We start from the raw sequence: 25,666 nt of genomic DNA on the forward strand, positions 1-25,666 counted from the left end.
ACAGATTACACTGTCTCTACTGTAGCTGGTGGAGATGTACAGATTACACTGTCTCTACTGTAGCTGGTGGAGCTGTACAGATTACACTGTCTCTACTGTAGCTGGGGGAGATGTACAGATTACACTGTCTCTACTGTAGCTGGGGGAGCTGTACAGATTACACTGTCTCTACTGTAGCTGTACAGATTACACTGTCTCTACTGTAGCTGGGGGAGATGTACAGATTACATTGTCTCTACGTTAGCTGTACAGATTACACTGTCTCTACTGTAGCTGGTGGAGATGTACAGATTCCACTGTCTCTACTGTAGCTGGTGGAGCTGTACAGATTACACTGTCTCTACTGTAGCTGTACAGATTACACTGTCTCTACTGTAGCTGGGGGAGATGTACAGATTACACTGTCTCTACTGTAGCTGGGGGAGCTGTACAGATTACACTGTCTCTACTGTAGCTGGGGGAGATGTACAGATTACACTGTCTCTACTGTAGCTGGGGGAGATGTACAGATTCCACTGTCTCTACTGTAGCTGGTGGAGCTGTACAGATTACACTGTCTCTACTGTAGCTGTACAGATTACACTGTCTCTACTGTAGCTGGGGGAGCAGTACAGATTACACTGTCTCTACTGTAGCTGTACAGATTACACTGTCTCTACTGTAGCTGTACAGATTACACTGTCTCTACTGTAGCTGGGGGAGCTGTACAGATTACACTGTCTCTACTGTAGCTGGGGGAGATGTACAGATTACACTGTCTCTACTGTAGTTGTACAGATTACACTGTCTCTACTGTAGCTGGGGGAGATGTACAGATTACACTGTCTCTACTGTAGCTGGGGGAGCTGTACAGATTACACTGTCTCTACTGTAGCTGGGGAGATGTACAGATTACACTGTCTCTACTGTAGTTGTACAGATTACACTGTCTCTACTGTAGCTGGGGGAGATGTACAGATTACACTGTCTCTACTGTAGCTGTACAGATTACACTGTCTCTACTGTAGCTGGGGGAGATGTACAGATTACACTGTCTCTACTGTAGCTGTACAGATTACACTGTCTCTACTGTAGCTGGGGGAGATGTACAGATTACACTGTCTCTACTGTAGCTGGGGGAGCTGTACAGATTACACTGTCTCTACTGTAGCTGTACAGATTACACTGTCTCTACTGTAGCTGGGGAGCTGTACAGATTACACTGTCTCTACTGTAGCTGTACAGATTACACTGTCTCTACTGTAGCTGGGGGAGCTGTACAGATTACATTGTCTCTACGTTAGCTGTACAGATTACACTGTCTCTACTGTAGCTGGTGGAGATGTACAGATTACACTGTCTCTACTGTAGCTGGTGGAGCTGTACAGATTACACTGTCTCTACTGTAGCTGGTGGAGATGTACAGATTACACTGTCTCTACTGTAGCTGTACAGATTACACTGTCTCTACTGTAGCTGGGGGAGCTGTACAGATTACACTGTCTCTACTGTAGCTGTACAGATTACACTGTCTCTACTGTAGTTGTACAGATTACACTGTCTCTACTGTAGCTGGGGGAGATGTACAGATTACACTGTCTCTACTGTAGCTGGGGGAGCTGTACAGATTACACTGTCTCTACTGTAGCTGCTCTGCTCAGACACTCCTCTGCTTGTAAGGAGCAGCAGTGAATCAGCCCTCAGCCCCCCAGTGGAGACGTCACAGCCCCCGCAGCCTCAGGAGCCCAACGACAGGCCTGGCCCTGAACCCCCCACGGTAAGATCTAGTCTGTACCTACACCCAGCCCTACTGTAACTACCATACCCTAACCCATCCCTACTGTAACTACCATACCCTAACCCATCCCTACTGTAGCTACCATACCCTAACCCATCCCTACTGTAGCTACCATACCATACCCTAACCCATCCCTACTGTAACTACCATACCCTAACCCATCCCTACTGTAACTACCATACCCTAACCCATCCCTACTGTAACTACCATACCCTAACCCATCCCTACTGTAACTACCCTACCCTAACCCATCCCTACTGTAACTACCATACCATACCCTAACCCATCCCTACTGTAACTACCATACCATACCCTAACCCATCCCTACTGTAACTACCATACCAACCCTAACCCATCCCTACTGTAACTACCATACCCTAACCCATCCCTACTGTAACTACCATACCCTAACCCATCCCTACTGTAACTACCATACCCTAACCCATCCCTACTGTAACTACCATACCCTAACCCATCCCTACTGTAACTACCATACCATACCCTACCCTAACCCATCCCTACTGTAACTACCATACCCTACCCTAACCCATCCCTACTGTAACTACCATACCATACCCTAACCCATCCCTACTGTAACTACCATACCCTAACCCATCCCTACTGTAACTACCATACCATACCCTAACCCAGCCCTACTGTAACTACCATACCATACCCTAACCCATCCCTACTGTAACTACCATACCCTAACCCATCCCTACCTACCCCTAACCCATCCCTACTGTAACTACCATACCCCTAACCCATCCCTACTGTAACTACCAACCCAGCCCTACTGTAACTACCATCCCTAACCCATAACCCTACTGTAATACCTACCATACCCTAACCCATCCCTACTGTAACTACCATACCCTAACCCATCCCTACTGTAACTACCATACCCTAACCCATCCCTACTGTAACTACCCTACCCTAACCCTAACCCATCCCTACTGTAACTACCATACCCTAACCCTAACCCATCCCTACTGTAACTACCATACCCTAACCCATCCCTACTGTAACTACCCTACCCTAACCCTAACCCATCCCTACTGTAACTACCATACCCTAACCCATCCCTACTGTAACTACCATACCCTAACCCATCCCTACTGTAACTACCCTACCCTACCCTAACCCATCCCTACTGTAACTACCATACCCTAACCCATCCCTACTGTAACTACCATACCCTAACCCATCCCTACTGTAACTACCATACCCTAACCCTAACCCATCCCTACTGTAACTACCATACCCTAACCCATCCCTACTGTAACTACCATACCCTAACCCATCCCTACTGTAACTACCATACCCTAACCCATCCCTACTGTAACTACCATACCCTAACCCATCCCTACTGTAACTACCATACCCTAACCCATCCCTACTGTAACTACCCTACCCTAACCCATCCCTACTGTAACTACCATACCCTAACCCATCCCTACTGTAACTACCATACCCTAACCCATCCCTACTGTAACTACCATACCCTAACCCATCCCTACTGTAACTACCATACCCTAACCCATCCCTACTGTAACTACCATACCCTAACCCATCCCTAACCCATAACCCTACTGTAACTACTACCCTAACCCATCCCTAACTACCCTACCCCTAACCCATCCCTACTGTAACTACCATACCCTAACCCATCCCTACTGTAACTACCATACCCTAACCCATCCCTACTGTAACTACCCTACCCCTAACCCTAACCCATCCCTACTGTAACTACCCTACCCTAACCCATCCCTACTGTAACTACCCTACCCTAACCCATCCCTACTGTAACTACCCTACCCCTAACCCATCCCTACTGTAACTACCCTACCCTAACCCATCCCTACTGTAACTACCATACCCTAACCCATCCCTACTGTAACTACCCCCTAACCATCCCTACTGTAACTACCCTAACCCATCCCTACTGTAACTACCCTACCCTAACCCATCCCTACTGTAACTCCCTACTGTACCCTACCCTAACCCATCCCTACTGTAACTACCCTACCCTAACCCATCCCTACTGTAACTACCCTACCCTAACCCATCCCTACTGTAACTATTCCATACCCTAACCCATCCCTACTGTAACTACCCTACCCTAACCCAACGACAGGCCCAAACCAGTTTTTAAGGCTATTCAACTCCGACACCGAAGGAGATGACTTCAGTGGTTTCAGTGCACAGGAGGAGGAAGATAGTGACCAATGACTCTCTTGGTAGGCTACTGTTTGCTGCTATTTCAGTGGTTTCAGTGCACAGGAAGAGGAAGATAGTGACCAATGACTCTCTTGGTAGGCTACTGTTTGCTGCTATTTTTTATATTTTTGTTACAAGCCGTGTTTCGTTTAAAGGCTGTGTAAAGTTCATTTGTTTCAATGTACCGGTAGGCACCTGCGGCTTATTTATGTACAAAATACAATTCTTTTTTATATTCAGGTTAATAGTCCAGAAATTACGGCACATACCAGGCACACTGTATACACACACCCTTACTGTCTTACACACACACACACACACACACACACACACACACACACACACACACACACACACACACACACACACACACCCTTACTGTCTTACACACACACACACACACACACACACACACACACACACACACACACACACACACACACACACCTTTTATTTATCATAAAAGGAAATCAGTCAGTTTAAATAAATGCATTAGGCCGTTATCTATGGATTTCAGATGACCGGGCAGGGGCTAAGACAAGGGTGGGCCTGGGAGGATATAGGCCCACCCACTACGGAGCCAGGCCCAGGCCCAGCCAATCAGTTGTTTCCCCACAAAAGGGCATTATTGCAGACAGAAATAAACCTCAATTTCATCAGCTATAATATTTTCATATGTAAAAAATAGTCAAAAGTAACTCCATAAAATAACTATAATGAGGCTATATACAGGTGGTACCAGTACAGAGTCAATGTGGAGGCTATATACAGGGGGTACCGGTACAGAGTCAATGTGGAGGCTATATACAGGGTATTACGGTACAGAGTCAATGTGGAGGCTATAAACAGGGGGTACCGGTATAGAGTCAATGTGGAGGCTATATACAGGGGGTACCGGTACAGAGTCAATGTGGAGGCTATATACAGGGTGTTACGGTACAGAGTCAATGTGGAGGCTATATACAGGGTGTTACGGTACAGAGTCAATGTGGAGGCTATATACAGGGTGTTACGGTACAGAGTCAATGTGGAGGCTATATACAGGGTGTTACGGTACAGAGTCAATGTGGAGGCTATATACAGGGGGGTACCGGTACAGAGTCAATGTGGAGGCTATATACAGGGGGTACCGGTACAGAGTCAATGTGGAGGCTATATACAGGGGGTACCGGTACAGAATCAATGTGGAGGCTATATACAGGGGGTACCAGTACAGAGTCAATGTGGAGGCTATATACAGGGTGTTACGGTACAGAGTCAATGTGGAGGCTATATACAGGGTGTTACGGTACAGAGTCAATGTGGAGGCTATATACAGGGTGTTACGGTACAGAGTCAATGTGGAGACTATATACAGGGTGTTACGGTACAGAGTCAATGTGGAGGCTATATACAGGGGGTACCGGTACAGAGTCAATGTGGAGACTATATACAGGGGGTACCGGTACAGAGTCAGTGTGGAGGCTATATACAGGGTGTTACGGTACAGAGTCAATGTGGAGGCTATATACAGGGTGTTACGGTACAGAGTCAATTTGGAGGCTATATACAGGGGGTACCGGTACAGAGTCAATGTGGAGACTATATACAGGGGGTACCGGTACAGAGTCAGTGTGGAGGCTATATACAGGTGGTACCAGTACAGAGTCAATGTGGAGGCTATATACAGGGTGTACCGGTACAGAGTCAATGTGGAGGCTATATACAGGGTGTACCGGTACAGAGTCAATGTGGAGGCTATATACAGGGTGTTACGGTACAGAGTCAATGTGGAGGCTATATACAGGGGGTACCAGTACCGAGTCAATGTGCGGGGGTACAGGTTAGTCGAGGTCATTTGTCATGTAGGTAGGGTAAAGTGACTATGGGGATAATAAACAGAGAGTAGCAGCAGTATAAAAACAAATGGAAGGTGGGGTCACTGACACTGTCACCAGCAAAGCACCCCCACACCATCACACCTCCTCCATGCTTCACGGTGGGAACAAAAAATGCAGAGATCATCCGTTCACCAACTCTGCGTCTCACAAAGAACCAAAAATCTCAAATTTGGACTCGTCAGTCCAAAGGACAGATTTCCACCAAGTCTCTTCTTCTTTGGTAGACTGGAAGCAGCAGGAGTGTGGGGAAGACTGGGGAAAATAACCAACAAAACAACTCAGGTTAATGTGGAATGAACACACAAACAGAAAGCAGTGGAACAGGAAGAGGACAAATGAGACAGAAGTTGATATAATAGGAGGAGTGAAGAAGCCAGGAAATGGATGTTTCACACCCAGTCAGTGTTCTGTCCCCTCCCTTCCTCTCTGTTGATGGAATGTTAAGGGAGAGTTCCAGAACACTGACACAGCTCTAAGGGAGTGTTGCCCAGTCAGTGTTCTGTCCCCTCCCTTCCTCTCTGTTGATGGAATGTTAAGGACTGGAATGACAGCTCTAGGGAGTGTTGGTTGGACATTTTGACCTGATTTCTGGTGATGAAGTGAATGAAACCAAAGGTGGAGGAAGGAATGACAGAAGGAGGAGGAGGGGAAAGGGAACAAACAGAAAGTGGAGGAGGGAGACAGGAAGAGGACAAAAGGTGAGATGACAGAAAAGTGGAGGGAAGGAATAACAGAAAGGAGGAGGGGAAGGAATGACAGAAAAGTGGAGGGGAAGGAATGACAGAAAGGAGGAGGGGAAGGAATGACAGAAAGGTGGAGGGGAAGGAATGACAGAAAGGAGGAGGGGAAGGAATGACAGAAAGGTGGAGGAGAAGGAATGACAGAAAGGTGGAGGGGAAGGAATGACAGAAAGGAGGAGGGAAGGAATGACAGAAAGTGGGAGGGGAAGGGGAAAGAAGGAATGACAGAAAGGAGGAGGGGAAGGAATGACAGAAAGGTGGAGGGGAAGGAATGACAGAAAGGAGGAGGGGAAGGAATGACAGAAAGGTGGAGGGGAAGGAATGACAGAAAGGTGGAGGGGAAGGAATGACAGAAAGGAGGAGGGGAAGGAATGACAGAAAGGAGGAGGGAAGGAATGACAGAAAGGAGGGGGGAAGGAATGACAGAGGGAAGGAATGACAGAAAGGTGGAGGGGAAGGAATGACAGAAAGGAGGAGGGGAAGGAATGACAGAAATGTGGAGGGGAAGGAATGACAGAAAGGAGGAGGGGAAGGAATGACAGAAAGGAGGAGGGGAAGGTGGGAGGGGAAGGAATGACAGAAAGGTGGAGGGGAAGGAATGACAGAAAGGAGGAGGGGAAGGAATGACAGAAAGGAGGAGGGGAAGGAATGACAGAAAGGTGGAGGGGAAGGAATGACAGAAATGTGGAGGGGAAGGAATGACAGAAAGGAGGAGGGGAAGGAATGACAGAAAGGAGGAGGGGAAGGAATGACAGAAAGGAGGAGGGGAAGGAATGACAAAATGAGGAGGGAAGGAATGACAGAAAGGTGGAGGGGGGAAGGAATGACAGAGAATGTGGAGGGGAAGGAATGACAGAAAGGTGGAGGGGAAGGAATTACAGAAAGGAGGAGGGGAAGGAATGACAGAAATGTGGAGGGGAAGGGATGACAGAAAGGAGGAGGGGAAGGAATGACAGAAAGGAGGAGGGGAAGGAATGACAGAAATGAGGAGGGGAAGGAAGGACAAAGGAGGAGGGGAAGGAATGACAGAAAGGTGGAGGGGAAGGAATGACAGAACTGTGGAGGGGAAGGAATGACAAAAGGTGGAGGGGAAGGAATGACAGAAAGGTGGAGGGGAAGGAATGACAGAAAGGTGGAGGGGAAGGAATGACAAAGGTGGAGGGGAAGGAATGACAAAGGTGGAGGGGAAGGAATGACAAAGGTGGAGGGGAAGGAATGACAGAAAGGTGGAGGGGAAGGAATGACAGAAAGGAGGAGGGGAAGGAATGACAGAAAGGTGGAGGGGAAGGAATGACAGAAAGGTGGAGGGGAAGGAATGACAGAAAGGAGGAGGGGAAGGGATGACAGAAAGGAGGAGGGGAAGGAATGACAGAAAGGTGGAGGGGAAGGGATGACAGAAAGGTGGAGGGGAAGGAATGACAGAAAGGTGGAGGGGAAGGAATGTCTTCTCTCTCCATCCCTCTTCTCTCTTCCTCTTCTCTCTCTCTCCATCCCTCTTCTCTCTTCCTCTTCTCTCTCAATCCCTCTTCTCTCTCCATCCCTCTTCTCTCTCCATCCCTCTTCTCTCTCCATCCCTCTTCTCTCTCCATCCATGTTCTCTCTCAATCCCTCTTCTCTCTTCCTCTTCTCTCTCCAATCCTCTTCTCTCCATCCCTCTTCTCTCTCCTCCTCTTCTCTCTCCATCCCTCTTCTCTCTCCATCCCTCTTCTCCCTCTTCTATCTCCATCCCTGTTCCCTCTCCATCCCTCTTCCCTCTCCATCCCTGTTCTCTCTCCATCCCTCTTCTCTCTCCATCCCTCTTCTCTCTCCATCCCTCTTCTCTCTCCATCCCTCTTCTCTCTCCATCCCTCTTCTCTCTCCATCCCTCTTCTCTCTCTTCCTCTACACTCTCCATCCCTCTCCATCCCTCTTCTATCTCCATCCCTGTTCTCTCTCCATCCCTCTTCTCTCTCTCTCTCTCTCTCATTCAGTCATACTATTATTATGTCCACTTCCTAACTTCACTCAGAACTTCCATCCCTCTCAGTCTTGATAATTCTCTCTCCATCACTATGATGTTGAATCCCTAGTTATTTGTTTCTTAACATCCCTGATCCTCTCCATTTTTCCCTCAATCCCAATTAACACTCTGATCCTGTTTGTCTCCATCCCTGGGAAGCTCCATCCCTCTGATTGGGTCTCACAGGTGGTCTCAGTTGATCTGATTGAATAGAGCAGAAGTCCTATTATTGAACAGTAATGAGTACTCTCCAGAGCTCTTCTCATCATGATCTTTCTCTACTCCAAGCCTCTTCTCATCTCATCCCTCTAGAGTCTCATCATGATCTCTATCCCAGAGCTCTTCTCTCATCATCCTCTTCTAGAGTACTCCTCAGAGCTCTCCATCATCATCCATCTCTTCTATCTCCATCCTCTGTGACATCATGATCCCTCTTCTCTCAGCAGAGCTCTCTGACATTCAGTCATACTATTATTATGTCCACTTCCTAACTTCACTCAGAACCTCCAGGTCTCCAGTTTGATAATAAGTCTCTGTATAAGAGTCACTATGATGTTGAATAAGAAATAGTTATTTGTTTCTTAACTTGTGCTGATCCTCTATTTTTCCCTCAAGAGCCAATTAACACTCTGAGTGTTTGTCTGTGGGAGGGAGCAGAGGGAAGCTCTGGTCGTCTGATTGGGTCTCACAGGTGGTCAGTTGATCTGATTGAATAGAGCAGAAGTCCTATCATTGAACAGTAATAGAGTACTCAGCAGAGCTCTGTGACATCATGATCTCTAGAGTACTCAGCAGAGCTCTGTGACATCATGATCTCTAGAGTACTCAGCAGAGCTCTGTGACATCATGATCTCTAGAGTACTCAGCAGAGCTCTGTGACATCATGATCTCTAGAGTACTCAGCAGAGCTCTGTGACATCATGATCTCTAGAGTACTCAGCAGAGCTCTGGGACATCATGATCTCTAGAGTACTCAGCAGAGCTCTGGGACATCATGATCTCTAGAGTACTCAGCAGAGCTCTGTGACATGATATCTCTAGAGTAAAGCCAGTTTAAGACCCGTTAGAAGCCAAGCAGTTTACTGGGAGCCCTGGGTAGAGGAGCTCTGTCGGGTCACCAGAACTGAACTGATGGCTTAGGGGGAGAGCAAGAGGGAGATTAATGGAGTGGGGGATAGAGGGAGAGAGAGTGAGGGATAGAGGGAGAGAGAGTGAGGGATAGAGGGATGTATATAGGGAGAGAGAGTGAGGGATAGAGGGAGAGAGAGTGGGGGATAGAGGGAGAGAGAGTGAGGGGTAGAGGGATGTATATAGGGAGAGAGAGTGAGGGATAGAGGGAGAGAGAGTGGGGGATAGAGGGAGAGAGTGAGGGGTAGAGGGATGTATATAGGGAGAGAGAGTGAGGGATAGAGGGAGAGAGAGTGGGGATAGAGGGAGAGAGAGTGAGGGGTAGAGGGATGTATATAGGGAGAGAGAGTGAGGGATAGAGGGAGAGAGAGTGGGGGATAGAGGGAGAGAGAGTGAGGGGTAGAGGGATGTATATAGGGAGAGAGAGTGAGGGATAGAGGGAGAGAGAGTGAGGGATAGAGGGAGAGAGAGTGAGGGATTGAGGGATATAGGGAGAGAGAGTGAGGGATAGAGGGAGAGAGAGTGAGGGATAGAGGGATGTATATAGGGAGAGAGAGTGAGGGATAGAGGGATGTATATAGGGAGAGAGAGTGAGGGATAGAGGGAGAGAGAGTGAGGGATAGAGGGAGAGAGAGTGAGGGATAGAGGGATGTATATAGGGAGAGAGAGTGAGGGATAGAGGGAGAGAGAGTGGGGGATAGAGGGAGAGAGAGTGAGGGGTAGAGGGATGTATATAGGGAGAGAGAGTGAGGGATAGAGGGAGAGAGAGTGAGGGATAGAGGGAGAGAGAGTGAGGGATAGAGGGATGTATATAGCGAGAGAGAGTGAGGGATTGAGGGATAGAGGGAGAGAGAGTGAGGGATAGAGGGATGTATATAGGGAGAGAGAGTGAGGGATAGAGGGAGAGAGAGTGAGGGATAGAGGGAGAGAGAGTGAGGGATAGAGGGAGAGAGAGTGAGGGATAGAGGGAGAGAGCGTGAGGGAGAGAGAGTGAGGGATAGAGGGAGAGAGAGTGAGGGATAGAGGGAGAGAGAGTGAGGGATAGAAGGAGAGAGAGTGGGGGATATAGGGAGAGAGCGAGGGAGAAAGGGAGAGAGAGCGAGGGAGAAAGGGAGAGAGAGCGAGGGAGAAAGGGAGAGAGAGCGAGGGAGAAAGGGAGAGAGAGCGAGGGAGAAAGGTAGAGAGAGCGAGGGAGAAAGGGGGAGAGAGCGAGGGAGAAAGGGAGAGAGGGAGAGAGAGCGAGGGAGAAAGGGAGAGAGTGAGGAGAAAGAGAGAGAGCGAGGGAGAGAGGGAGAGAGAGCGAGGGAGAGAGAGAGACAGAGCGAGGGAGAAAGGGAGAGAGAGCGAGGGAGAGAGGGAGAGAGAGCGAGGGAGAAAGGGAGAGAGAGCGAGGGAGAGAGGGAGAGAGAGCGAGGGAGAGGAAGCGAGGGAGAGAGGGAGAGAGAGCGAGGGAGAGAGAGCGAGGGAGAGAGAGAGAGAGAGCGAGGGAGAAAGGGAGAGAGAGCGAGGGAGAGAGAGCGAGGGAGAGAGAGCGAGGGAGAGAGAGCGAGGGAGAGAGAGAGAGAGAGAGAGGGAGAAAGGGAGAGAGAGCGAGGGAGAGAGGAGAGGGAGAGAGGGAGAGGGAGAGAGGGAGAGAGAGCGAGGGAGAAAGGGAGAGAGCGAGGGAGAGAGGGATAAAGAGAGAGAGAGAGCGTTAGAGGAATAATGTTAATTGGGGGTTTGTGAAAGAGAGGCTGATCGATTAAGCATAGGACCATTTTAATTTGAACACAGACTTGGTCGCTGGGTGTTTGACGTAGGCCTAAATATTTATTCATCTATAGTCTCTAGGTGATAGGTGTTTGATAGTTATGGTCTAGTAGGTAAGACCTAGATATTTATTCATCTGTAGTCTCGAGGTGTAGACTAAGGCAGTCGTTTTAACCTCTCCTCGGGGACCCCCAGCCGTTCTGTAGATTTGATATTTTCCGTAGCAACTAATTATCAAGCCCTTGATTAGGTGAATCAGGCGAGCTAATTCAGGGGTAAAACTAATGTGTGAACCGTCTGGGGGTCTCCAAGGAGACGTTTGAGAAGGGAGGTGTTGATGTATCCGTTGTGGTTACAACTGTATCTAGTAGCAGACCTGTTAGCTAAGATGTGTAGTAGACAGTTTGACGCAGGTCTGTTTTTTTGATTGGTCGTTGCTAGGTGATTGATGTAGGTGTGTATTTATTTGTCCATCGTGTTCCAGTTGGTGTTGGTGACGTAAGATATTTATTTATCTGATGTGGTTCCGGCAGCACCTCAGGTCACCTCAGGTCATTAGGACTCCGGTCCCCTAGGGGGCGCTGTCTCCTCTGTCTCCGTCTCTCTAATTGGACTGGGAGTATTTACTGATCTCTCTTAACCCTCTGGGGTTAATACAGGAACACAATAGTGTTATTGTAAGTGCTTTAGCTAACACTGTAAATCAACTCCTGTGGGGAACGGTGAGGTTGTGTGAGGACCAAGCTGTGTTGATGTCAGTATAGATGTTCATGGTGTGTGTGTGTGTGTACAGCCCCAGCTAAGACATGAAACTCATGAACAAATATCAGACATGCCTTTTTTTCACTGTAGGAGACTGGTTTACCAGAGTTAACATCGTGATAAATCTTCTTCCAAATGGCACCCTATTCCCTATGTAGTGCACTACTTTAGACAAGGGCCCTATGGCACTCTATTCCCTATATAGTGCACTACTTTAGACCAGGGCCCTATGGCACTCTATTCCCTATGTAGTGCACTACTTTAGACCAGGGCCCTATGGCACTCTATTCCCTATGTAGTGCACTACTTTAGACCAGGGCCCTATGGCACTCTATTCCCTATGTAGTGCACTACTTTAGACCAGGGCCCTATGGCACTCTATTCCCTATGTAGTGCACTACTTTAGACAAGAGCCCTATGGCACTCTATTCCCTATATAGTGCACTACTTTAGACCAGGGCCCTATGGCACTCTATTCCCTATATAGTGCACTACTTTAGACCAGGGCCCTATGGCACTCTATTCCCTATGTAGTGCACTACTTTAGACCAGGGCCCTATGGCACTCTATTCCCTATGTAGTGCACTACTTTAGACCAGGGCCCTATGGCACTCTATTCCCTATATAGTGCACTACTTTAGACCAGGGCCCTATGGCACTCTATTCCCTATGTAGTGCACTACTTTAGACCAGGGCCCTATGGCACTCTATTCCCTATGTAGTGCACTACTTTAGACCAGGGCCCTATGGCACTCTATTCCCTATGTAGTGCACTACTTTAGACCAGGGCCCTATGGCACTCTATTCCCTATGTAGTGCACTACTTTAGACCAGGACCCTATGGCACTCTATTCCCTATGTAGTTCACTACTTTAGACCAGGGCCCCATGGCACCATATTCCCTATGTAGTGCACTACTTTAGACCAGGGCCCCATGGCACCATATTCCCTATGTAGTGCACTACTTTAGACCAGGGCCCTATGGCACTCTATTCCCTATAGTGCACTACTTTAGACCAGGGCCCTATGGCACTCTATTCCCTATATAGTGCACTACTTTAGACCAGGGCCCTATGGCACTCTATTCCCTATGTAGTGCACTACTTTAGACCAGGACCCTATGGCACTATTCCTATGTAGTTCACTACTTTTGGATGGCACTGTGTTTAATTTAGACTACTTTAGACCAGGTCTTTTTATTTCACCAGGTTTTGATTTCACCTTTATTTAACCAGGTAGGCTAGTTGAGAACACCTTTATTTAACCAGGTAGGTAAGTTGAGAACACCTTTATTTAACCAGGTAGGCAAGTTGAGAACACCTTTATTTAACCAGGTAGGCAAGTTGAGAACACCTTTATTTAACCAGGTAGGCAAGTTGAGAACACCTTTATTTAACCAGGTAGGCAAGTTGAGAACACCTTTATTTAACCAGGTAGGCTAGTTGAGAACACCTTTATTTAACCAGGTAGGCTAGTTGAGAACACCTTTATTTAACCAGGTAGGCTAGTTGAGAACACCTTTATTTAACCAGGTAGGTAAGTTGAGAACAAATTCTCATTTACAATTGCGACCCGTGAACAAGCAATTGGTATTATCAGTTTGAAGCGATAGGGGAATGACAGGTTCAGACCCCCAGCCTCTAAACATGGTTCAGACCCCCAGCCTCTAAACATGGTTCAGACCCCCAGCCTCTAGACATGGTTCAGACCCCCAGCCTCTAGACATGGTTCAGATCCCCAGCCTCTAGACATGGTTCAGACCCCCAGCCTCTAGACATGGTTCAGACCCCCAGCCTCTAGACATGGTTCAGACCCCCAGCCTCTAGACATGGTTCAGACCCCCAGCCTCTAGACATGGTTCAGACCCCCAGCCTCTAGACATGGTTCAGACCCCCATCCTCTAGACATGGTTCAGACCCCCAGCCTCTAAACATGGTTCAGACCCCCAGCCTCTAGACATGGTTCAGACCCCCAGCCTCTAAACATGGTTCAGACCCCCAGCCTCTAGACATGGTTCAGACCCCCAGCCTCTAAACATGGTTCAGACCCCAGCCTCTAAACATGGTTCAGACCCCCAGCCTCTAAACATGGTTCAGACCCCAGCCTCTAAACATGGTTCAGACCCCCAGCCTCTAAACATGGTTCAGACCCCCAGCCTCTAAACATGGTTCAGACTCCCAGCCTCTAGACATGGTTCAGACTCTCAGCCTCTAGACATGGTTCAGACCCCCAGCCTCTAGACATGGTTCAGACTCCCAGCCTCTAGACATGGTTCAGACCCCCAGCCTCTAGACATGGTTCAGACACCTCAGCCTCTAAACATGGTTCAGACCCCCAGCCTCTAGACATGGTTCCGACCCCCAGCCTCTAAACATGGTTCAGACTCCCAGCCTCTAGACATGGTTCAGACCCCCAGCCTCTAGACATGGTTCCGACCCCCAGCCTCTAGACATGGTTCAGACCCCCAGCCTCTAGACATGGTTCAGACTCCCAGCCTCTAGACATGGTTCAGACCCCCAGCCTCTAGACATGGTTCAGACCCCCAGCCTCTAAACATGGTTCAGACTCCCAGCCTCTAGACATGGTTCAGATCCCCAGCCTCTAGACATGGTTCAGACCCCCAGCCTCTAGACATGGTTCAGACCCCCAGCCTCTAGACATGGTTCAGACCCCAGCCTCTAGACATGGTTCAGACCCCCAGCCTCTAGACATGGTTCAGATCCCAGCCTCTAGACATGGTTCAGACCCCCAGCCTCTAGACATGGTTCAGACCCCCAGCCTCTAGACATGGGTCAGACCCCCAGCCTCTAGACATGGTTCAGACCCCCAGCCTCTAGACATGGTTCAGATCCCCAGCCTCTAGACATGGTTCAGACCCCCAGCCTCTAGACATGGTTCAGACCCCCAGCCTCTAGACATGGTTCAGACCCCCAGCCTCTAGACATGGTTCAGACCCCCAGCTTCTCGTCCTGGTTCAGACCCCCAGCCTCTAGACATGGTTCAGACCCCCAGCCTCTAGACATGGTTCAGACCCCAGCCTCTAGTCCTGGTTCAGACCCCAGCCTCTAGACATGGTTCAGACCCCCAGCCTCTAGACATGGTTCAGACCCCCAGCTTCTCGTCCTGGTTCAGACCCCCAGCCTCTAGACATGGTTCAGACCCCAGCCTCTAGACATGGTTCAGACCCCAGCCTCTAGACATGGTTCAGACCCCAGCCTCTAGACATGGTTCAGACCCCAGTCTCTAGACATGGTTCAGACCCCCAGCCTCTAGACATGGTTCAGACCCCCAGCCTCTAGACATGGTTCAGACCCCCAGCCTCTCGTCCTGGTTCAGACCCCAGCCTCTAGACATGGTTCAGACCCCCAGCCTCTAGACATGGTTCAGACCCCCATCCTCTAGACATGGTTCAGACCCCCAGCCTCTAGACATGGTTCAGAGCCCCAGCCTCTAGACATGGTTCAGACCCCAGCCTCTAGACATGGTTCAGAGCCCCAGCCTCTAGACATGGTTCAGACCCCCAGCCTCTAGACATGGTTCAGAGCCCCAGCCTCTAGACATGGTTCAGACCCCCAGCCTCTAGACCTGGTTCAGACCCCAGCCTCTAGACATGGTTCAGACCCCAGCCTCTAGACATGGTTCAGACCCCCAGCCTCTAGACATGGTTCAGACCCCCAGCCTCTAGACATGGTTCAGACCCCCAGCCTCTAGACATGGTTCAGACCCCCAGCCTCTAGACCTGGTTCAGACCCCAGCCTCTAGACATGGTTCAGACCCCCAGCCTCTAGACATGGTTCAGACCCCCAGCCTCTAGACATGGTTCAGACCCCAGCCTCTAGACATGGTTCAGACACCCAGCCTCTCGTCCTGGTTCAGACCCCAGCCTCTCGTCCTGGTTCAGACCCCAGCCTCTAGACATGGTTCAGACCCCAGCCTCTAGACATGGTTCAGACCCCCAGCCTCTAGACATGGTTCAGACACCCAGCCTCTAGACATGGTTCAGACCCCAGCCTCTAGACATGGTTCAGACCCCAGCCTCTAGACATGGTTCAGACCCCCAGCCTCTAGACATGGTTCAGACCCCCAGCCTCTAGACATGGTTCAGACTCCCAGCCTCTAGACATGGTTCAGAGCCCCAGCCTCTAGACATGGTTCAGACCCCCAGCCTCTAGTCCTGGTTCAGACCCCCAGCCTCTCGTCCTGGTTCAGACCCCAGCCTCTAGACCCTGGTTCAGACCCCCAGCCTCTAGACATGGTTCAGACCCCAGCCTCTCGACATGGTTCAGACCCCCAGCCTCTAGACATGGTTCAGACCCCAGCCTCTAGACATGGTTCAGACCCCCAGCCTCTAGACATGGTTCAGACCCCCAGCCTCTAGACATGGTTCAGACCCCAGCCTCTAGACATGGTTCCGACCCCCAGCCTCTAGACCTGGTTCAGACACCCAGCCTCTAAACATGGTTCAGACCCCCAGCCTCTCGTCCTGGTTCAGACCCCAGCCTCTAGACATGGTTCAGACCCCAGCCTCTAGACATGGTTCAGACACCCAGCCTCTAGACATGGTTCAGACCCCCAGCCTCTCGACATGGTTCAGACTCCCAGCCTCTCGTCCTGGTTCAGACCCCAGCCTCTAGACATGGTTCAGACCCCCAGCCTCTAGACATGGTTCAGACCCCCAGCCTCTAGACATGGTTCAGACCCCCAGCCTCTAGACCTGGTTCAGACCCCCAGCCTCTCGTCCTGGTTCAGACCCCCAGCCTCTCGTCCTGGTTCAGACCCCCAGCCTCTAGACATGGTTCAGACCCCCAGCCTCTCGTCCTGGTTCAGACCCCCAGCCTCTAGACATGGTTCAGACCCCCAGCCTCTAGACATGGTTCAGACCCCCAGCCTCTAGACATGGTTCAGACCCCAGCCTCTAGACATGGTTCAGACCCCCAGCCTCTAAACATGGTTCAGACCCCCAGCCTCTCGTCCTGGTTCAGACCCCAGCCTCTAGACATGGTTCAGACCCCCAGCCTCTCGTCCTGGTTCAGACCCCCAGCCTCTAGACATGGTTCAGACCCCCAGCCTCTAGACATGGTTCAGACCCCCAGCCTCTAGACATGGTTCAGACCCCAGCCTCTAGACATGGTTCAGACCCCCAGCCTCTAGACATGGTTCAGACCCCCAGCCTCTAGACATGGTTCAGACCCCCAGCCTCTAGACATGGTTCAGACCCCCAGCCTCTAGACATGGTTCAGACCCCCAGCCTCTAGACATGGTTCAGACCCCCAGCCTCTAGACATGGTTCAGACCCCAGCCTCTAGACATGGTTCAGACCCCAGCCTCTAAACATGGTTCAGACCCCCAGCCTCTAAACATGGTTCAGACCCCCAGCCTCTAGACATGGTTCAGACCCCCAGCCTCTAGACATGGTTCAGACCCCAGCCTCTAGACATGGTTCAGACCCCCAGCCTCTAGACATGGTTCAGACCCCCAGCCTCTAGACATGGTTCAGACCCCAGCCTCTAGACATGGTTAACTCCTGAGTGATTAGTTAAATCAAGTAAAAGCTGTGGTTCAGAGAGTTCCTCTTCATTTCCCCCCAGCCTCTCAGCGGTCTAACAGGGAAACGCATGGTGAATGACTTCCTGTGTCTTTATTCATATCCCGAATATAGAGACTTGTTTTCTATCGGTCTGATTTGACAAAGTGGACAGATGGCTCCAAGTTTAATTTATGATGTTCCTTGTTCATGGTTGGCAGGGACATCTGTTTTTACTTCATAATGTTTCAACATAAAAGGAGCTTTTCACTTTAAATAGACACAAAAAACAAACAACAACAACCAGTTTGTTATTTGATGTGTTGATATCTTGTTGATTTCTTACCAGAGCCTCTAAATGTTGGCTTCCGGTTCAAGAGTCATGGAAACTCTACAGGTTTCACATGTTTCAGACCCCAGCTTCTCGTCCTGTGTCCCAGCCTCTGTAGTTTAATGAATATGCTAATATGCTAAGCAGTGTGATGATAGACGAGAATTGATTTAGTCCATTAACCCTATTGTAATTAATAGAGAGGGTGTAGACATGAAGACATCAAGTACACCGTCCCAAATGACACCAATATAGTGTACTTATTTTATCCAGGGACCACTTGGATCTCTTGTCAAGAAAGTAGTGCACTTTATCAGGAATAGGGTTCCATTTTAGCCAGACCAATCAAATGGTTCAGACCATCTCCTGTTTCTGTTGTTTCTTTTCATGGTGACCAACAACCAACCCTAAATAATTCCCTCTAGTACTTTACCTTTTGTTACAAATTTGAAACAGAAAATACCTTTCTTTGGCTACAGACCATAATAGTCTCCCCCAGGTTTCCTCTTTATTGTGTCGCTGTTCACCCCAGCTGTGCAGGAGCCTTCTCTCGCTCAGAGGGAGGGAGCTCCCAGCCTCACTTTGTTCATGGCGCCAGACAGACTTGTTCTCTTTGCAAGCGATTTTGTTCGCCAAAATGACAGTAGAAGTGAATAAATTGTCTGCGGTGATAAGACTCCGCCTTGGCCAACGCCTCAAGCCTCATCACCGCGTTCCTTGTAGCTGTGCAGCGACGCTCCCCGTCCAACCTGACAGAGCTTGAGAGGATCTGCAGAGAAGAATGGGAGAAACTCCCCAAATACAGGTGTACCAAGCTTGTAGCGTCATACCCAAGAAGAGTAGAGGCTGTAATCGCTGCCAAAGGTGCTTCAACAAAGTACTGAGAAAAGGGTCTGAATACTTATGTAAATGTGATATTTACATTTGTTTTTTTAATAAATTGCAAAAATGTAAGAACCTGTTTTTACTTCATCATTATGGGGTATTGTGATGTCATTATGGGGTATTGTGATGTCATTAAAGGGAATGTGATATTTCAGTTTTTTAAATGTATTAATACATTTGCAAAAAAAATGAAAAAACAGTTTGATGTCATTATGGGGTTTTGTGTCCATTTTAGAACGAGGCTGGAACGTAACAACATGTGATAACATGTGGAAAAGGGGGTCTGAATACTTTCTGAATGCACAGTACACACACACTGTACACACACTGTACACACACAGTACACACACACTGTACACACACTCTGTACACACACTGTACACACACAGTACACAGACTGTACACACACAGTACACACACACTGTACACACACTCTGTACACACACTGTACACACACTGTACACCCAGCCACTGTACACACACTGTACACACACTGTACACACACAGTACACACACACTGTACACACACCAGCCTGTACACACACAGTACACACACTCTGTTTTGTTCACTGTACACACACTCTGTCCTGGTGTACACACCCAGTCAGACATGGTTTTTGTCACACACAGTACACACACTGGTACACACACTGTACACACACAGTATACACACTGGTACACACACTGTACACACACTGTACACACCAGCCTGTTTTGACACATGTACACACACAGTCACACACCCCAGCTGTCACACACACTGACACACACCTCTGTACACACACAGTACACACACTGTACACACACTGTACACACACTGGTTCACACACACTGTACATGGTTCACTGTACACACACACACACTGTACACACACCCCAGTACACACACACTGTACACACACACTGTACACACACAGTACACACACTGTACACACACTGTACACACACACTGTACACACACATTACACACACTGTACACACACTGTACACACACTGTACACACACTGTACACACACACTGTACACACACACTGTACACACACAGTACACACACTGTACACACACCCAGCCTCTACACACAGTACACACACTGTACACACACTGTACACACACCCAGTATACACACTGTACACACACCTACACACACAGTACACACACTGTACACACACTGTACACACACACTGTACACACACAGTATACACACTGTACACACACTGCACACACACTGTACACACACACTGTACACACACAGTATACACACTGTACACACACACTGCACACACACAGTACACACACACTGTACACACACAGTACACACACTGTACACACACACTGCACACACACTGTACACACACTGTACACACACACTGCACACACACTGCACACACACACTGCACACACACTGCACACACACAGTACACACACTGTACACACACAGTATACACACTGTACACACACTGTACACCCTGTACACACACAGTACACACACTGTACACACACAGTACACACACTGTACACACACACTGCACACACTGTACACACACAGTACACACACTGTACACACACACTGCACACACTGTACACACACACTGCACACACACAGTACACACACACTGTACACACACTGTACACACACAGTATACACACTGTACACACACTGTACACACAGTACACACACAGTACACACACTGTACACACACTGTACACACACTGCACACACACTGTACACACACACACACTGTACACACACACTGTGCACACACACTGTGCACACGCACTGTACACACGCACTGTACACACACACTGTACACACACACTGTACACACACACTGTGTACACACACACACACACACACACACACACACTGTACACACACACACTGTACACACACACACACACACTGTACACACACACTGTACACACACACACTGTACACACACTGTACACACACTGTACGTACACACACTGTACACACACCTCTACATGGTTCACACACACACCTCTAGTACACACACACACTGTACACACACACACTGTACACACACACACACTGTACACACACACACTGTACACACACACACACACTGTACACACACACACTGTTTATTTTACCTTTATTTTACCAGGCAAGTCAGTTAAGAACACATTCTTATTTTCAATGACAGCTTAGGAACAGTGGTTAACTGCCCAGCTGTTCAGGGGTTCAAAACCCAGCCTTTGTACATTGTCAGCTCGGTGGTTTGAACTTGCAACTTTTTGGTTACTAGTCCAACGCCTCTAACCACTGGTTCGCTGCCGCCCCAGGCAGGGTACACACCCCAGCACTTACACACACTGTACACACACACATTACACACACTGTACACACAGTACACACACACACACATTACACACACTGTACACACATTACACACACACATTACACACACACACACACACACACAGTGGAGTGTTAATATGTTATGGTTGGATCACTGGAGTGTTAATATGTTATGTTATGGTTGGATCACTGGAGTGTTAATATGTTATGGTTGGATCACTGGAGTGTTAATATGTTATGTTATGGTTGGATCACTGAAGTGTTCATATGTTATGTTATGGTTGGATCTCTGGAGTGTTAATATGTTATGGTTGGATCTCTGGAGTGTTAATATGTTATGGTTGGATCACTGGGGTGTTAATATGTTATGGTTGGATCACTGAAGTGTTAATATGTTATGGTTGGATCACTGGAGTGTTAATATGTTATGTTATGGTTGGATCACTGGAGTGTTAATATGTTATGTTATGGTTGGATCACTGGAGTGTTAATATGTTATGTTATGGTTGGATCACTGGAGTGTTAATATGTTATGTTATGGTTGGATCACTGGGGTGTTAATATGTTATGGTTGGATCAATGGAGTGTTAATATGTTATGTTATGGTTGGATCACTGGGGTGTTAATATGTTATGGTTGGATCACTGGAGTGTTAATATGTTATGTTATGGTTGTATCACTGGAGTGTTAATATGTTATGGTTGGATCACTGGAGTTTTAATATGTTATGGTTGGATCTCTGGAGTGTTAATATGTTATGGTTGGATCACTGAAGTGTTAATATGTTATGGTTGGATCACTGAAGTGTTAATATGTTATGTTATGGTTGGATCACTGGAGTGTTAATATGTTATGGTTGGATCACTGGAGTTTTAATATGTTATGGTTGGATCTCTGGAGTGTTAATATGTTATGGTTGGATCACTGGAGTGTTAATATGTTATGTTATGGTTGGATCACTGGAGTGTTAATATGTTATGTTATGGTTGGATCACTGGGGTGTTAATATGTTATGGTTGGATCACTGGAGTGTTAATATGTTATGGTTGGATCACTGGAGTGTTAATATGTTATGTTATGTTATGGTTGGATCACTGGAGTGTTAATATGTTATGTTATGGTTGGATCACTGGAGTGTTAATATGTTATGGTTGGATCAATGGAGTGTTAATATGTTATGTTATGGTTGGATCACTGGGGTGTTAATATGTTATGGTTGGATCACTGGAGTGTTAATATGTTATGTTATGGTTGTATCACTGGAGTGTTAATATGTTATGGTTGGATCACTGGAGTTTTAATATGTTATGGTTGGATCTCTGGAGTGTTAATATGTTATGGTTGGATCACTGAAGTGTTAATATGTTATGGTTGGATCACTGGAGTGTTAATATGTTATGTTATGGTTGGATCACTGGAGTGTTAATATGTTATGGTTGGATCACTGGAGTGTTAATATGTTATGTTATGGTTGTATCACTGGAGTGTTTACGGCTGGTTGGATCACTGGAGTGTTAATATGTTATGGTTGGATCACTGGAGTAGTCCATTAATATTGTTATGTTATGGTTGGATCTCTGGAGTGTTAATATGTTATGTTATGGTTGGATCTCTGGAGTGTTAATATGTTATGGTTGGATCACTGGAGTGTTAATATGTTATGGTTGGATCAATGGAGTGTTAATATGTTATGGTTGGATCACTGAAGTGTTAATATGTTGTTATGACCTACAGGGGGTGAACCATGGACTGGACAAGACCGGAGGACACAGAGCTGATGTCTCGACTACCAAACTCAACACATTCTCTCTCAGGTAAGACGTGTGTGTGTGTGTGTGTGTGTGTGTTCTTGTACTGCACATATGTCAGAGTCAAGGCCCGCGGGCCACATCCGGCCCGCAAGAAGGTTTTTTACGGCCCTGGGATGATCTTGATTTATTAATTAGAACCGCCCGCAGCAAACCTCATCAGCCCTGTAGATCTTTTACACGCACGCAATACTACATTTCCCACAATGCAAAGGTGACATCTGCAGAGCAGTGGGAGGCTGCTTCATTTCAATATTTATTGGCACAGCAGTGTCAGCATCACAGTAAAATTAACTTTCAGATACCCATCAAAAATACTGAGCAAAACGGAAGGTGGATACTGAGAACCACACTTCAAACAAGGTGGGAGTCGGAGTATATATGTTCACGAAGGTAGCTGGAAAACCTGTGTGTCTTCTGTGTGGAGAAAGTGTGGCGGTACTGAAAGAGTATAATCTGAGACGACATTATGAAACGAAACACGGGACAAAAACAAGAATATGGACATGGAACAAAGGCTACAAAAGGCAGAGGAATTAAAACGAGGCCTCAAATCTTGACAGGCTCTGTTCAAAAAAGCCAAATCACAAGGCCAGGCTGCTGTCAAGGCCAGTTTTATTTTGGGGTTTTGTCATTAGAGATCGCTAAATCAGGGGTTTTTACGGAGGGGTTTTCATCAAAAACTTTTATGATTAAAGTTTTGTGACGGGTTTTTGCACTGAAAAAAGGTTTTTTTTAAATGTGAGTCTGAGCAGAAACACCATTGCCGAGTTTTAGACCAGTTGTCCATCAATCTAAAAGAGCAGCTTGTGAAAAAGGGAAAAGATTTTATTGCATATTCCTTGGCTGTGGATGAGAGCACCGACATTTCTGACATTGCCCAGTTGTCAATTTTCATCCACGGAGTGGACTCAACCTAAGCGTGACAGAGGAGTTTTTGGCTTTACGTCCTATGCATGGCACAACTACGGGGCATGATTTGTATGAAGAGGTGTCAAGATGTGTAAATGAGATGGAGCTGCCTTGGGAAACACTGTACGTGGGTTTGACAACACGACGGACACCTGCGATGTGTGGACACAGGAGCGGACTGGTGGCGAAGATACGGGAAAAGATGCAAGAGGAAAACGCGTTACAGGTGAGCTGACAGCTTATCATTGTATCACACTGTACCAGGAACGTTGTGCACTGTAAAGCCTTGAAAATGGAGCATGTAATGACATCATCACGTATACACAGTTAACTTTATCAGAGCCAAAGGTTTGAATCACCGCCAGTTCAAGGCATTTCTGACGGAGTTAGAAACTGTACACACATGGTGATTTGCCTTATCACACAGAGGTGCATGGCTAAGCCAGGGAAAGGTGCTTCAAAGATGTTTCACAGCTGTGAGGAGATTTGTCTGTTCTTGGACAGCAAAGGAAAGACACAACACAACTCACGAGACGAAATGTTTCTGTGTGAAATGTTTTCTGTGTGACATTACAGTCATCTGAATGCAATAAACTGTACAGCTGCAGGGTCGGGATCGTGTCATCTCTGACATGTACAGTACAGTGAAGGCATTTAAACCAAACTGACTCTGTGGGAGACGCAGATGCGGAAAGAAAATTTGAGCCACTTTCCCAGCTGCCAGACCATGAAAGAGACAGCTCTCTACCAGTGCACACACCGAGCACACAGTTGGCTGATAAAATAGGTATGCTTGCACACTGACTTTCGTACGCCACAGTTTGCTGACTTTGAACACTGTAAAAAGCAGGTTGGAACACTGGTAACCCATTTGCTGTTGACACACTGGAAAGCTCACCACCAAACCTCCAAATGGAGTTGATTGACCTCCAATGCAATGATGCACTGAGGCAAAATATGCGGCAGTGGGTGCTGCGGAGTTCGCCCGTTTCTCCACGGCACAATGCCCACACACTGTACATCCAGGCTGCTCAAACGTTGTCTATGTTTGGCACACACATACACACAGTGAACAACTGTTTTCTTTGATGAACCTGAACAAAACATCACACAGAAGTCACACTTACTGCTGAACACCTCCACTCAATTCTGAGGATTTCTTCAGCTCAGAGCCTTACACACAACATTGATGAACTTGTGGAAAAGATGGGACACCACCACACAGTATCACCCTCAACCTCAAACAAGTGAACATTACTGTGCAATCACATATTTAGAGTTTTTACTCAGTTCAAGTTTAAAAGTTAAAATTTAACATTTGTTTTCACTGCATGTTACTTCTCCTTAAACAAAGTGTTGTTTTTGATTAATAGATTTTTGCACTTTATTTTTGTATTTCAATCAATTATATTTTAAAAATATTTTAGTTGAGTGGATGATAGAAAATTGCTATTATTGTTTTTTCTTTGAAGTAAATTTAGCCCACTTTTGCTAAAATAGAAAATATAGTCTACTGATGGTGCCTTGAATACCGGTTTCTTTCATTTAATGTTCATGTTATGGGGATATTTATATAAAGGAAATTTGTCTTTTGTGTCTGTTGAAAATTAAAGATTACTGACAGAGCCATAAG

The 25,666-nt window shown here is 47.4% G+C and overlaps 1 protein-coding gene across 1 annotated transcript in view; it reads left to right on the forward strand.

The window, feature by feature from the left end:
• Positions 1-1,646: 1,646 nt before the first annotated feature.
• The window catches only part of LOC115115257 (partitioning defective 3 homolog B-like), a 448,345-nt gene continuing 424,325 nt past the window's right edge, over positions 1,647-25,666 (forward strand). Inside the window, exons 1-2 of the mRNA XM_065016293.1 lie at positions 1,647-1,756; positions 23,048-23,126. The gene's annotated coding sequence lies outside the window, so the exon portion shown is untranslated. The remainder of the gene's footprint in view (positions 1,757-23,047; positions 23,127-25,666) is intronic.

Source organism: Oncorhynchus nerka, linkage group LG3, assembly GCF_034236695.1.
Source record: "Oncorhynchus nerka isolate Pitt River linkage group LG3, Oner_Uvic_2.0, whole genome shotgun sequence".
NCBI classification, from domain to species: Eukaryota; Metazoa; Chordata; class Actinopteri; order Salmoniformes; family Salmonidae; genus Oncorhynchus; species Oncorhynchus nerka.